This window comes from Glycine max, chromosome 14 (genome assembly GCF_000004515.6).
Source record: "Glycine max cultivar Williams 82 chromosome 14, Glycine_max_v4.0, whole genome shotgun sequence".
In the NCBI taxonomy this organism is placed as follows: Eukaryota; Viridiplantae; Streptophyta; class Magnoliopsida; order Fabales; family Fabaceae; genus Glycine; species Glycine max.
This window is the reverse complement of record NC_038250.2, coordinates 33,082,368-33,097,666: the sequence shown is the minus strand read 5'-3', so window position 1 is coordinate 33,097,666 and position 15,299 is coordinate 33,082,368. Positions and strand designations below refer to the sequence as shown.

The following is a 15,299-nucleotide window of genomic DNA, read 5'->3' as shown; positions in this document are numbered from 1 at the left end:
CATAACATCACATTCTCACTTTCTAACCCTAGGTTAGTTCTACCCTTCATCTCTAACAGTTTTCCATCAGCAATTTCAGCATATAAACATCACAAACATCATCACAAAAACCCTAAAACAGAATGGGTATGTTTAACTCATCCAACATGGCAATTTCAACAAGCTTTCAACAAAAGTCTTCACAAATAATCATCACACAGCAGAAACCTAGCAAGACTACCCATCATATCTCCCAAAACCCCATACCCCCGAAAATCAAAGGAGAAAGAAGTCCACCCAAACCTGAATTTTCGAAGTCCCACTCGTAGCCACGCACTTCACGACCCCGAAAATGCCCTCCTTTCGCGATTTGGGGCAGAAATGATGGCCAAAGGTTGAAGCTTTGCTTGGAGCTTCAATGGAGAATGAAGAAGAAGAAAATGGCAACGTGAGGGAGAGAGAGAGTTGTCTGAAAAGTGTGGGGGCTGAGTGAAGAGAGAGAAAAGCTTTTTGGTTTTAAATAAAAGGGTTTTCTCTTTTTCTATTATTTTATTTAAGCAATGCCACATGTCTCCATTTGAGTGGAGCAAGAAGGGCCCACTTTCCCTTTTTGACTGTGACCCATACTCAGCCACAAAAGTGAGAAAAATCTGACCTTTGAAACGCTAAAATCATGCCTCGGTTTGCGTGTCGTTTCTCTGGTTCCAGTTTCTCGCGTTTCTCTGCATCCGTCGGGGCCAGTTTTCGAAAGCAAGCAATATATATATCAAAATGCTCAGAATAAAACCCCGAGCGTGGTTCAGAGGTTGGTTTCGTTAAATTCCAAGTCGCACGCAAAACGATGATTTTTAAACTAATTAATTAGGAATTAACCCATAACCTCCCAGTTATGGATTTCTCTTCCTTAATTAGCCTAACCCGAATATCTTGCCCCCACTATTCCTACTTCTACCAAGAACATATAGGCATATACACTGAATAATACTTATATATATAATCATTCAAAATACATCGTTTCCAAAAATTCCGGGTAGAAATTTCCAGGATGTTACACCTTGAGATTCATTGAGAAATATGTAATTGTTTTTCTGTTTGTTTGTTTCTCTTTAATGTCTCTGGATTTGTTCCTTGCTTTGCTTTTTGATTTTGCCCAAGAGTGCAAAAGGCTAAGTGTGGGGGGATTTGATGTGTCATTATTTTCTCCTATTTCTTAACCCTTTTTGTCACCATTTTAATTACTGATTTGCCTTAATTGTCAAATTAATTATGCAGTTTTATCATTTGGGCCTACTTGACTAATTTTGTGTTTTTAATTTAATTTCAGGAGAATTATGAGCAATTGGGCTTGAATCCGGAATTGGGCTTGGACTTGAAGAGAGCAGACAATTTTATTTTATCAAATCTTATCTTATCCAGATTTTATTTCATCTAAATTTTATTTCGTCTAGATTTTATTCCATCCAATCTTATCTTATCTTGTCCAGATTTTACTTTATTTATGGGCTTGGACTTAAAACAGATTTGTAAGCTTTGGGGCTGAGGACCTATATAACAGCACTAGGGTTTTAGTTTAGGGAGTTTTTGGAGAGGAGAATAATTCTTAGGATTTTAGAATTCCAGTTTTTACTATTCATGCACACTGTTCACGTAGAATAAAATTCGTTATCTGCAATTTCATTTCTGCTTCAATCTACAATTTCATTTTTTGCTGATTAATGGAAGGCTAAGTCTCCAGCGTTGTTTTCTCTTGAGGATCAAGCACAGCTCTCTTTGAGGTTTTGTTATTACTATTGAATTCTGATCAGTTTTTCCTCTTCACCAATTACTCTATATTTGTTGCTATTAATCCATGCATGCTTAGTGCTTGATTAATTGTCTATGCGCTTAATTTATGTTCATGCTTAATGATCAGTTTCGTTCATGATTAATTGGTGTATGTGTTGCTTAATCACATAATGACAACCTTATGTTAATTTTTGCTTAGTAATTTAATTTAGGGTTGGATTAAGTGGTTGAACTGATTAAGGATAAATTCTCGTAACCTAGGATAAGAGACTTGCTTGTGAATCAAGGGGAAACAACATGTTTGAATTCTGTTATTTTCTAATTCAATTTTGCTTGTTGTTTAATTTACAAAAACAAACAACCCCCCCTTATTCGTTACTTTTCTATTACTATCTGTTATGAACGTTTGGTTGACCATTGCTCGTTGGGAGACGACCTAGGATCACTTCCTAGATACTGCATTTTTAATGTTTATTTGATTCGGGTACGGCCTCGATCAATGAGTTTGGTGGCGTACATGCCACGGAGTTAAAAGACACAGTAGTGCATATACCCATTTTTCAAAACCAAGAATGATATTCCTATTTTGAAAAAAAATAAGGTGCCTAAGGTTGTAGCAGAATTCTTACACCAGCACAAAGTCCCATAAACAAGCACTTTCATGTTAGTAATATGCACAAAGTCTCATTATCAGTATTTGTATATCCAGAAAATGACATGTTTTCAGCACCATAAACAAAAACAAACATTTTCATGTTAGTAATATGCATATTAACAAGAAGCAATGTGCACATTAACAACAATTTTCATATTAATAATGCACTATACATTAGATAATAGAAGGAACCAGTCCTAGCTTCTCGCTTACCATCACCATCAAAGCCAAACATAGAAACAATCATTTATAGAAGACTAACCTTTCCTAACCGAGAACAAGAACAAGAACAAGAGTGAGTAGAGATGTTAGTTAGAGCGAGAATGAGAGCACGAGAGTGACAACAAGAGTGAGAGCAATTGTGCAATGCAAGAGTGGAATGCGGCGAGCATGCAGCAATGCAGTGAGCAACACGGTGGTGGCACGGTGGGCACGTTATGATGCGAGGAGTTGAGTGACTATGAGAGAGCGAGACTGAGAGTCACAAAGGGAAGGGGAGTTGCAGCGCTGCGATGAGGTGAGAGTAAGACAATGTGGGAACGGTATGAGTGAACAAGACAAAAAGGGTTTAAGTGCCAGAACCCTTCTTTTATAAAAAAAAAAACCAACAACATCGATTTTTTTTAAAAAAAACCAATGTTAACATCATCAAGCTAACAGTGAGAGAGCGAGAGTTAGATTCACAAAGGGAGAATGGGAGTTGCAATGCCGTGAGGAGGAGAGTAAGAGTAAGACAACACAAGAACAATATGAGTGAACGAGACAAAAAGGGTTTGAAACTTTTGCTTGCATTGTATCATTTGGTCTACATACCGGAACTGATAACATTTGAGAACCCTTCTTTTATAAAAAAACCCAACATCCGTTCTTTTATAAAAAAAACCGATGTTAACATCATCATCTTAAAATTGGTTTTATAAAAACTGATGTTAATTGTCACGTTAACATTAGTTTTTTAAAAAGCTGATGTTAACAAGCTCATGTTATTTACGAATATGCTACCGCATTTTTGTTAACATCGGTTTTTTAAAAAACCGATGTTAATGAAACGATGTTAAAACTATTTTTTCTTGTAGTGCCTGTCATTTTCTTGATTTCTCTATAATTGTATCAAATAGGATTTAGATTGTTGTCTAGTAAAAAAATTCAATGTTTTCATACATTGAGTATCGTCTGCATCGCCACACACAAACAAGTACTATAAGCAAAAATGTGATTCCAAATAGAATTCTGGCTACCTCAATTATTAGTAGAACATTTCTTGCAATTGATACTCCTTCATACCAGATCTTTTTTTGTAGATATCTTATATAATAGACAAATCCTGTGAAGGAAAGAGTTTAAGATATAAAATAATATTAATAATAGAACATATAATATGAACAAAAATATAATAACTAAAGTTAAAAAATGAGATTAAAAAAGTTGATCTACAAATAAAGACTTGAGAGAGTTTGTCGTATTTACTAATGCTATCCCTGTTTATGTAGCAGTGCTTACAAATTAGTGAAAAATGAAAATTAATTTTAAGATACTTGAGAGAAATGACAAAGATACTTGGTATGCTGGCAAGAATTTGTCGTATATATTCAAGAATATGATATTAATTCATTACAAGGAAAATGACTTTTACCTACAGTCAAAATCTATCACTAGAAGTCTCAAATTCGTAGGTAGATGTATAAAGGACTTTGTCCTACAGACGTTTTTTACGTCAACTTTGAGGGATATACAGTGACAACTAATAGTCTGTCACTATAGGCTTTACCTACGGATATATTTTTACCGACAGTCAAATTTAACTATCACTATAGGTAACACCTACTATTTCAAATGTGTAGGTAAAAGATATTAATTTATACCTATAATCTCTAACTGTAGGTAAAAGTCAATTTACTTGTACCTACGGTCTTTTGTAGGTAAATGTCATATAATAATAATAAAACTAGTTCCTAATTACACTCTTTGTTGATTATAATTTTTAATTAAATATACATGAGCTTATTATTATGTTGCACAAAGTTAGAGATCTGCAGCAACATGGCCTTTGAAAAGTTACAACAACCTGCAAAAGGAGTTACATCATGTATAACATATAAGAAACTGAGCAAGTGGACAATTTCCATTCAAATATACATAATGTTCAATAGAAATAGGAGAGAAAGAGAACCTTCTCATTTTGTGTAAACAAGCAATCTAGCAGAAGGGTGCGATCATCAGCATTTAATGCTTGCTTAAGCAAAACATATACAGAGTCTGCACTTGGAGGCTTTGTTGGGACAGAAGATTCTTGCTCTATATCACTCCTTGATTTGTTCCCATCCAGAACACTTAGACTAGCAAGTTTCTCTCCCATTGTTGGCTCATTCAAATCATCATCAAGAAGGACTCCTTCAGCAGCCTCATGTTGATCTACATTAAATGATAGTACAAAAAATACCAATCAATTCTTAAATATACTCAGATGGTGGTACCATGGTAGTACTACTGCTCATCATGCCAAAGAGTAAATTTTACATAAACTAATGGAAGATGTCTTATGGAAAGTGTAGGACCTTTACACAGACTTCCTGAATTTAAATCACACTTCCAAACTTGAAGATGTTTACCCTCAAAATCTAATGTAACTAAATTTTTGGCATCACTCGGTATAGAAATGTGCTCTACATTTCCCTGTTGAGGAATAAAACTAAAATGTAATGATGCTTTTAACTTGTAAAGACAATATTCATATCCAGAATAAGTAATGAAGATTACCAAATCATTACGGAACTTTGGAATCTCTTCCCCAATTTCCCAGCTTATAACCCGTGGTCTAGAGCTGACAATAGCTAAAAAATATCCATACCTCGAAGAAGCCCCTGAGACTCCGCTTGAAGCTGTTTCAGATTTCAGGCCTAGATTCACTGTTTGACTGTGTCAAGTGTTCTTCGCCATTTCCTGATTCGGAAAAAATGTAGCCAAAAATATATATAAAAAACACCAATATATATAGTTTTCACTACAAGGAAAATGACTTATATGTTGAAGAGTCATTTCTAGAGCTAGAGTTTAATAAATAAACAAGGTTATACACATATGCTTGCAAGATTGAAGATTACTCTAGCGTTTAATAAGATTTGTCACTTTTGAAATTGCATCGGATTACTCTAGCAAGATTGAAGAATGTTTGCAGAAAATGATAATAAAAAACTCTAAACTAAAAGAAAAATGAAATCCCAAAAGGTATGAAAACTCCATGAAAGTTGCAATCACTAGATGTAGCTTGAACATGATGAAACTAACAAGATGATGAATATTTCATTATTTTATTATTATTGAGGATTATATTTTATTTTTTTATTTTTCAGTGGCTGAATCACGGATGAACTTGAGTGTTTATTCTTATTTTTCTTTTGAGAGCGTCCCAAAAAAACGTTTAAGCAAAAACTTCAAATTGTAACTTCTCACAAAATATGCATCAAATGTGTATTTACTAAACCAAAAAAATATCAATGTTACAGTTTGGTAGAGACAAAAAGATATCTTTGTGGATATCTTTGTGACAGGAATGAGGAAGAAGTGCAGCGGGAATTGCCACTCTCCAAGGAATTTCAAAATTTGAATGTTAATCCAAAGGTTTGGTAGAGACAAAAAGATATCTTTTTAAATTTATAACTTTTATAAATGTAATAGATCTCAAACTAATTAATATTACCTAGAGTTCCATCTTAGCAACACTTGATGACCTTTAAAATGCAAATTAAATTGCTTACGAAGGCAAACTCCAATATCAATTAAAATAAAAAGATCACAAGCATATAAATATAATTATATAAGATATTACACCTAAATCTGATATTTCTAATGATTTTAAAAGCTTAAAACTAACAACCACTCCCAACAAATCTTAAACTTGCAAAATTGTAAGAATTAAAAATCATTTTTTTCAAATATAAAAACCAAATTCAGAATTGAAATAAATTATAAACACAAAAATGTATTTAAATCCTTTAAATTTCACATCACAATAAAAAAATTAATAAAAGACCAGAACCTTAATTTGAGAATCCTGTGTGCTCCCTACAGAATTGCTATTGGCATTAGGTTATGTACACGCCACATGGCATTGTTGGATATTCATTGTTGACTATCCACAAAATATTCAGGTAAATTTGATCACTTTGTGTTTCTTCAATAATTGCAGCACCTCCCCTGCGTAATAACCTGCCTACATGATTCAAAACGGTCACAGAATTTAGATTAAAAACCGAAGTAGATACATTGTGAATGTGCTAGAAGTTTCTATGTAGATAATGTGTGGTATTGCCTTAGACCAAGAAACCGGAGCCTTCAAAACTGGCTTAATTGTTGCAAATTCTGGTGGTAGAGATTCCACTATTTGAACATCATCTTTTAAAACTTCAATGAAGTTCTTCTAGTAAAAAATTTGCTTAAAATCACTGAGACAATAAAATTAGAACAATAGGAAATCAGAGATGCACATATTTTTGACACAAAACTTAAGTAGATGAGACTCCATACCTAGAATCTGTCCAAAAGGAATCATGATCCAATGTAGGCAAAACCAAAGTGGCTTTCATAATTTTTGCAATAGCAACCATGTCACTTATCTGCAATTGGATGGAAAATATACTAATATATATGTCATAGGATCAAAGTAAACAAGAAATTTGAAAATAATAACCCTAAATAAGGTAACCATTGGCATGGTTCTAAAAGCAATTTAATAGCGTACTCCAGATTTCATTTGAATGCCAGCAATCACTTGTAATACTAAAAAAGTATGAATGAAAGCATAAATTGCGCACCTTCTTTTTGAGAGCACGAATTCTTTTATCAATATCTTGAGCTTGGGGCGAATCTTGCAAAGCGAGCCGATTTACCTGCGAGGTCAATGCCTCTAGAGATTCCTGCTTTCCACTATCTTCAACTTCACTCACATTCTTTTCCTTTTCAAGCGCGGCCTGCAATATCATAACACATATAATTCGCATTAATCAAGATTTACGAATTAAACTAAGTAGAGCATTAATTTGATATCAGCATCAGCATACACACCTGAATGCACTTTTCCTTCTTTATCTCGTTCCTCTTAACGGACTTGGTCTTGGGCTTGGAATCAGCGTCTGGTTCCTACCCGGGAGGCCCAGCGGAGCCCATCTCCTTTTTCAACTGAAGAAGAGTCAGAGAAAGAGAAAGAAATGAAAAAAAAAAGAAATTAGGGAAAGGAAAGGGAATGGACGAGTGCTCCTTTGGGTTGGTAAATGGCGACTTCGTCTTAAGGGGTGTAGCCAGCGCGGATTCGAATGGGCTTGCGAAGGGTTCCGTCGGGCCGTCTCGTTGGGCCCACGAGCCTCTCTCCTTCTTTGAGGCTTTTGCTCGAGCGTTGAAGCTGGTGAAGTTTCGAAATGGAATTTGGAGTGTGAACTTGCTTACCTACTGCGAGAAAGAGGAACACGGAGTGAGAGAGAAAAGAAAGAAGATTGAGAGGAAAATAAGAAGAAGCAAGGGTTCTAAGTTTTGAAAGTGGGCAACAATTTTGAATGTTGATGTGTTGGGTTAGATTAAAGTGGATTTGAGAAAACAACGCTCAAGTCCGAAGTTCAAATGGGAAATTTGGTCATACACGTGTCACGTGTCCCGACGAATGTCAATGAAAATTTTGAACAATTATTAACTAAAAATTAATTTAAATTGAATGATTATTTTTTGAGATTGAGTATTTACTAAATAAAACAAGAGACTAGTATTTAAATTCAAATAGTCTTAAAGAGTTTTACCTACACCAACAATCATAGGTATAAAACTTTTGAGGTTATACCTACACTAACCAATTATAGACATAGATTTTGTGAAGTTTTATCTACATAAGGTAGTTGTAGGCATAAGTTTTTTTAAATTTTGCCTACACTGTGCTTCTGTAGGTAGTAATTCTTTTGAGTTTTACCTACACTAATCAACAATAGGTACAAGTTTTTTTAGAGTTTTACCTACACAACATAGTTGTAGGTAGAAGTATTTTTTTAGTTTTAATGAATTTGCCTACACCAAATAATGGTTGGTACAAGTAGTTGAGTTTTATCTATATTAGTGAGTTGTAGGTAAAAGTATTTTTGAGATTTACCTACACTAATTTATGTCTGTAGCAAAAAAGCGTCCGTAGGCATAGGTTATTTTTCTTGTAGTGATATATATTCCTAGAACACCAGAAAGAAAGAAGATGTATTAGCATATGCTGTAACTTACAAAAATCATATGCTATAACGAGTAAAGTTATTTGTAAAAAACTTATTACATAAAAAAAGTAATATAAGACAAGGGAAGTGGTGGAAAAAGACAAAAAGGAAATGTGAGTAGATAAAAATTGTTGTTGCAAGTTGTAGCAAGAATATATAAGCAAAATTGTTAGCATATATTTTAATTATCAGCAACAAGATTGACGGACAGAAGAATATATATGTTCTCACCGCAGTACTTGCCCGTTTAATAAAAATAATAATTTAAATAAAATTATTTGATTTTAAAGTTGTAAATAATTTACAACTTTAAAGTCGCATTTAAAAAAAATAAGAAGTCATAAATTATTTAAAGTCGCATTTAAAGTCGTGAAATGATTTTCGACTTCAACTCATAAGTCATGAGATACCTATAAGACTTACTTCTTTCTGGATATTTATTTAAAATTTATCGTGAGATAGTTTTAGAAAAAAAGTTTAACACTAAAAAGTCTTTCCGCCCACAAACTCATCCTCAATACTAGTAGCCATATATATGCCAACGCATCGGCACACACGTTTGCCTCTCGATAAACATGCTTCGAGGAATACCTCCATGCACAACCCAACAGCGAATGAATTTCCATCCTACAACGCAACCATCATTGTTGCCCACTACACTCTTCACCGATGCCTCCAAGTCAACCTGGACATTAACAGCTTGATATCCTTGTGTTTGGAGCAACTTCAATCCTTCAAACAGCCCACATAACTCCGCCATGAAGGCATTAGCTCTGCCAACCTTTGAAAATCCCCTAATCCAACGCCCTCTAGGACCACAAATAAGCCCACCACACCCAGCTATACCTTGACAACTAGATCCATCTGTATTAAGTGTTACCCATCCTGGCATAGGTTCTTCCAAACGCACCAACATTTCAACTCTTCTAGCCAACATCAAAGGAGAAGGCTTCTCGCTAATTCTCTGATAATCCTCCCACTGATGATGAATGGTTACTCCATGGTATGAACGATTTTATGAAGTTATCATCATGCTCGATTTGGTTACGCCACTTCCATAGGTTATAACACGCTATCGCCCACAATCCCACCAATCTCCTCTTTCTATATCTCCTAATTGGCTATGCATATTATAGGTAAGCCAATGTTGTCCATTAATACTAAAGAAGTTACTGCGTTGGTCATACAATAATAGATGCATCCACACTTTGTCTCGCTAATGGGCAATCTCAAAGCATATGTAAAAGAGTTTCAGCAGCATACTCACAATGATGACAGTTTGGAGATCCGGTCCCCACTTTGCAGTTCGTTGATGCATGTTAGGTGATCATGCATTTCCTACCAAAGGAACACACACACGCATGTTCGGGAACCTTCAACTTCTAAATGCATTTCCAGTCATGAGTCACTTCCAAGTCTTGAAACTTATTCGTTCTCTAATAGGCGGTCAATACTGTAATAGTTCCAAGTCTATTACACGACCACATTCTCTTGTCAATATTGGCATTGTTGGACGAAGGAAAAGTGGAAATAATCAATTAGATAGCATTAATGGGAAGAATTGTCAATAATAAATCCATGTTCCAATTGATCCCCTCCACCACCAAATCCTTCACCTTCATATCCAACAAATCAATTGAAATATCTAAAACTAAATCAATCAATCAGACCCCATCACTTACCTAACTATCACTCCAAGCATTAATCATAGCCCCATTTCCAACTCTCCACCTTTCTTCAAGAGCCAAATTAGGCCAGACTTTTGCAAATGTCTTCCATATAAAGGAGTCATTACTTTTAGCTTCAAGACTATTTTGCAAGACCTCCCTCTTCCCATACTTACCTCCCATAACCTCACACCAAAGGCTTTTAGATCCAAATTTATACTCCACGTCCAGCGTCATCAAAAAGGCTTGGTTCATAACATCCATCTTAATCATGGCCACCCCCAATGCTGTTTGGGAAGAGTCATTGTACCCCAATTCACTGCATGAACTCTCCTACGCCTAGGTTGATTCCCCGATACAAAGGAACATTGCACCTTCTGAATATCCTCAATGATTCCCTTAGGCACAGGAATAGACATCATCATGTAAATAGGGCAAGGACTACACCACGAACTTAGCTAGAGTGGTCCGGCCAGCATGAGATAATTAGTGAGATTTCCATTCAGCAAGTCTATTGTTAACTTTGTCCATCAAAAACTGAGAAAATAAAGATGCTAGTCTTATCTTGGCTAACATTCTGCCCAAACATATCACATAAATTCTTCAAAACCTTATTAATCGTGTTCATCTGATCTTCTATTGCTTGACCAAACAACAACAAATCATTCGTGAACATCAAATGGGATATTCTCGACCCATTCCTCCCCACCTTCATAGGGATCCAACCACCATCCTCTTGTTGAATAATTAGATGAGAAAGCCTATCCATACTCATAATGAACAAATAAAGGGACAAGGTATCCCCTTGTTGGAGTCCTCTATGAGTAGCAAAGAATGGAGATCGTGGCCCATTCCATAAAATATTTTCCTGAACCTGAGTAATGCAATGCATAATATTTGATACCATACTAGGTGGTAAACCTACCTCAACCATCACTTTCTCCACAAAGGCCCATCGAAGCCTATCATAAGCTTTAGCCAAACTAACTTTAATAACAAAGAAGCCAATCTTCCCATTCATATTTCGCATGCTATGCACCAACTCCTGCGCAACAACAATATTTTCTTGGATACTTCTCCCCGAAATAAAACATGTCTGATAATGAGAGATCAAATAGGGCATGACAGGTTTTAACCGATTAACTAAGATCTTAGTTAAGATCTTATAAGCTATGCTACACAAGGAGATATGTCTGAATTGACTAACAAACTTAGGCTTGTCAAACTTAGGAATTAGACAGATGTCAGTCAAATTTACCATACTAACCTCATTGGGATGCATCCCCAATCTATGAAAAGATTTACAAACCGGGTCACCTACCGTTTCTCAGGAATTCTTACAAAATCCTATTGGAAACCCATTAGGTCTAGGAGACTTCCAATCCTCCATATAAAAAAATTCTCTTTTAGTCTTGATGTTATCATATCATGTTATCTTAAAAAGACTATAATGGACAATTTCCACCATATAATTTGTCAATTGATTTCATATTAATTATTTATTAGATGAAAACATGCTTTATCTTCTTACACATTCGATGAAATTTATCCTCACAAGATTTTTCTATAATATAAGATATCTGCAACTAAAGAGATGGCGTTATGGACAATTGATTGTATACAATGTTCTATTAATATTCGTGGTAGCCGGAGTTCTATTTGTAATAAGGCTAAGCGCGCCTGTGCACTAAGCCTGAGTGTCTTTCTGTTGAGACTTAGCTAAGCGCCAGCATGCTACGCTAAACTCCAGTCCTCTACTGTTTCTATAATTGTAGAGTTAGGCTAAGCGCAGCTGTGCGCTAAGCCTATTCTACAAAAAAATTGTTTTTTGTGTCTTCGAGCTAAGCGCCAGCTTGCTGCGCTTAGCGCTTGAGTAAATTTCATAAGGCACGCTAAGCACAACATGTTGTGCTAAGCGCCTAGCTCTATTTTTAGTTTAAATTTTTCTATTTTCTTGAGAATAAACATGTACTAATCTCTTGTGTTTTGTCTTATATTTTGCAGATGGCTTATAGGAAAAGAAAGGCACCCTCTACACCTACCCAAGCCAAATTTGGTAGATCTAGATTCACTTTCCAAGATACTTGGGAGAGATACACTGACATTGTGGTGCCTCGTAAGCTTTTACCAAAGAGGAATGTGGTAGTTTACTATACAGAGTTTGATGAGTTCAAGGAGTAACTCGAGAGATGCCATTGGGATGAGGAGTTGACTGACTTTGTGGACGGCAATATTGATGTTGCCATTGTAAAAGAATTCTATGCAAACCTTTATGACCCCGAGGACAAATCACCTAAGTAGGTGAGGGTGAGAGGTCATCTGATTAAGTTTGATGAGGATACGCTTAACACATTTTTGAAGACCCCTGTTGTTGTGGAAGAGGGGGAAACACCTTGTGCATACTCCAGATTTGCACTCCTGACGGGATTCGAGCTTAATGCTGATGGGCAGCCTTTGAAGATTCTGAGGAAGAACAAGACCACGCTTGCTCAGACTTGGAGCATTCTTTCCTTTTCTAACCTCATCCCCACTGCCCACACTTCTGATGTCACTCTTGACAGAGCCAAACTCATTTATGGCATCATCGTGAAGATGGACATGAATGTGGGGTACCTCATCTCCCACCAGATCTCCCCCATAGCACAGCATGACACATCCAGACTAGGATTCCTTGCCTTGATCATAGCTTTATGTAAGGCTAGGGGAGTTCAATCAGATTCGAGGTCCCTGGAGAGCTTGAGTCCTGCCATTAATTTGGCTTATATTAAGAAGAACTATTGGAATCTTGATGATCCAACAATAACTTTCAGAGGACCCAGGAAGGCCAGGGGTAAGAGACCTGAGGCCCCTTCCACTTCAGCATTAGAGGCACCAACACCTCCTTCTTCTATAGTACCTCCCTCTTCTTCTACTCAGATTCTAGTTATTCCTCCAGTACCTTTGCAGATGCCACTTCCAGCTCCTCTCTCTGTAGGTCCATCAGATTTTATTTTTACACCACAGATGCTGCACTCTATGCTCTAGAGCATCCATAGGGGGTAGTACGTCATCATGCAGAGCCTTCAGGGCTTAGGTTGCCCTCCATTATGAGCATGGAGGAGTTTGATGTTCAGGTGGCCTGGCCAAGAGACCAGCCCTCTTCTTTTGGAGGGGGTGGAGCCTCTGCAGCCCAGGAGCCTATGACTGAGGAACCACCAGCAGCAACAGAGGAGGAGACTACTCCTGAGGAGACCCAACCATCTACACCAGTTATGGAGCCAGAGATACAGGATTCATCGGCAACTCCAGCACTGGATCTTAATGAAGACCAACCACAAGAGGAGCAGGACGTTTAAATTTTTGCATTTTGGACACTTTAGTTTATTTTCATTTATTTTATGATTTATGTCATTTAAATTTCAGCTTTTATGTTTCAGTTCTTTAAATTTCAGCATTTAAATTTGAGTAGTGTAGTTGTTTGTTTGCTTGTACAAAAAGCTTGATTGAACAATGAATTGGTTGAACTTTGTATGCAATGGCTTGTTTGGTATGAAATGAGTGTTTGAAAATGATTTGATTGAGCAAATGTATGAATTGAATAGATTGGGATGATTAGATGATTGTTTTGATCAAGTTTGTAGTCTTTAGAAGAGAATGAGCATGTGATTGGAAGTATGTATGAAAATGTTAGTTGGTTGTCAGATTGATTGTGAAGGAATGCATTAACCGTATCCCGGTGCGAGTGTGATCCTTAAATTTTGAGAGAAATGACTATCATTTAGTACTGCTTTTTGTGTGAATCTTTGAAGTATGGACTAGACGCATGAACTTAAGGATGATGAAGGACATGTTTGATTATGAATAGCCACTTAGCCAAAAAGCTGACCATATGTTTGAATGAATTATCTCTTGCACCCAGTTTGAGCTGAATGAATTGATTGATTGATTGAACCTGGAGCCTATTCAGTTGTATCTTCTGTTACCTTATCTTAGGTTGTAGGAGAGCATCATCCACAGAAGATGGGTTCAAAGCAAATTTGTTCCAAATTTGGGGGAGTTATTATCAAGGTAAATTTGTCCCAAATTTGGGGGAGGCACTGGGTAAGGATTGAAACGGTCAAAGAAAATAGTATACACACACTGTTTATGTATATAATGTTTTCTGTGTAAAAAAAAATGTAAGTACAAATAAAATGAATAAGTGTGTATGCTGCAAAATAATGAAAGCTAAGTGCCTAAATAAAGGGCGAGTATGGGTTAGGAATGAATGAAAAAGATGAAGGTTTATCTATGGATGAATGCCCTCCTAGAACTTAAGTTTTTGAATTCGAGAAAAACCATGATTTGTTGGAAGCCTAACCCCATTACTAGCCTAGAAAGTCCTTCGGATTCAATTTTGTGTGTTCATTGCTGTATGATATGAGATGAAATGCAAAGGTTGGAACTTGTGTTGGTTGTTTATGATGGAATAAGCCTAAACACTTGAGCTTAAGTGAAACAATGACTGTGAGGTTTTGGTTGATGATCCTTCCTTGATTTCTGTCATGCTTACTAGCTTATTTCAGTTGTGACTCTAATGTGTATGCTCCTATCTTTGAAAAGCTGCATGCTTGTGAGAAGTGATTGATTTAAGCATTCTATGATATTCAATTCATATGGTTGAATTCCTTTCTGAATCAGACATCATTTTCTTTTGAATGACCATTGTCTTTGTCACTTGAGGACAAGTGAGCTATTCTTTCTTTGCTTGAGGACAAGAAAAACTGTAAATTTAGGGGAGTTTGTTAGTTGCCTTATATGACTAACTTTTGTATAGAAATTATTTTCCAAAACTTATATAGTTCCCCAATTTATGGTTATTTGTTAGTGATTTTTGTAAATAAATTTTGTTTTATGGATAAAGCTGTCTCTAGAATATGTCCATTGGATTTAATGATGAAATATGTGCAATTTCAGGTGAAAAAGAGGCTAAGCCATGAAGTGTCTGTCATACCC

General features: G+C 36.0%; 1 long non-coding RNA gene across 3 annotated transcripts; it reads right to left on the bottom strand.

Annotated features, from left to right (window-relative positions):
* Positions 1 to 3,525: 3,525 nt before the first annotated feature.
* Positions 3,526 to 7,976, bottom strand: LOC100795386 (uncharacterized). Of its 3 annotated transcripts, none has more exons than XR_005888337.1 (8): positions 7,481 to 7,976; positions 7,231 to 7,386; positions 6,944 to 7,032; positions 6,456 to 6,861; positions 5,177 to 5,359; positions 4,975 to 5,092; positions 4,590 to 4,831; positions 3,526 to 3,743 (listed from the first exon to the last, which is right to left on the bottom strand). It is a non-coding gene; the product is annotated as an uncharacterized lncRNA (long non-coding RNA). The 3 variants fall into 3 exon arrangements; XR_005888336.1 differs by lacking the exon at positions 3,526 to 3,743 and adding an exon at positions 3,983 to 4,484 and having other exon boundaries at positions 7,481 to 7,975; XR_005888335.1 differs by lacking the exons at positions 3,526 to 3,743; positions 4,975 to 5,092 and adding an exon at positions 3,983 to 4,484 and having other exon boundaries at positions 7,481 to 7,975.
* Between the last annotated feature and the right edge of the window lie 7,323 nt (positions 7,977 to 15,299).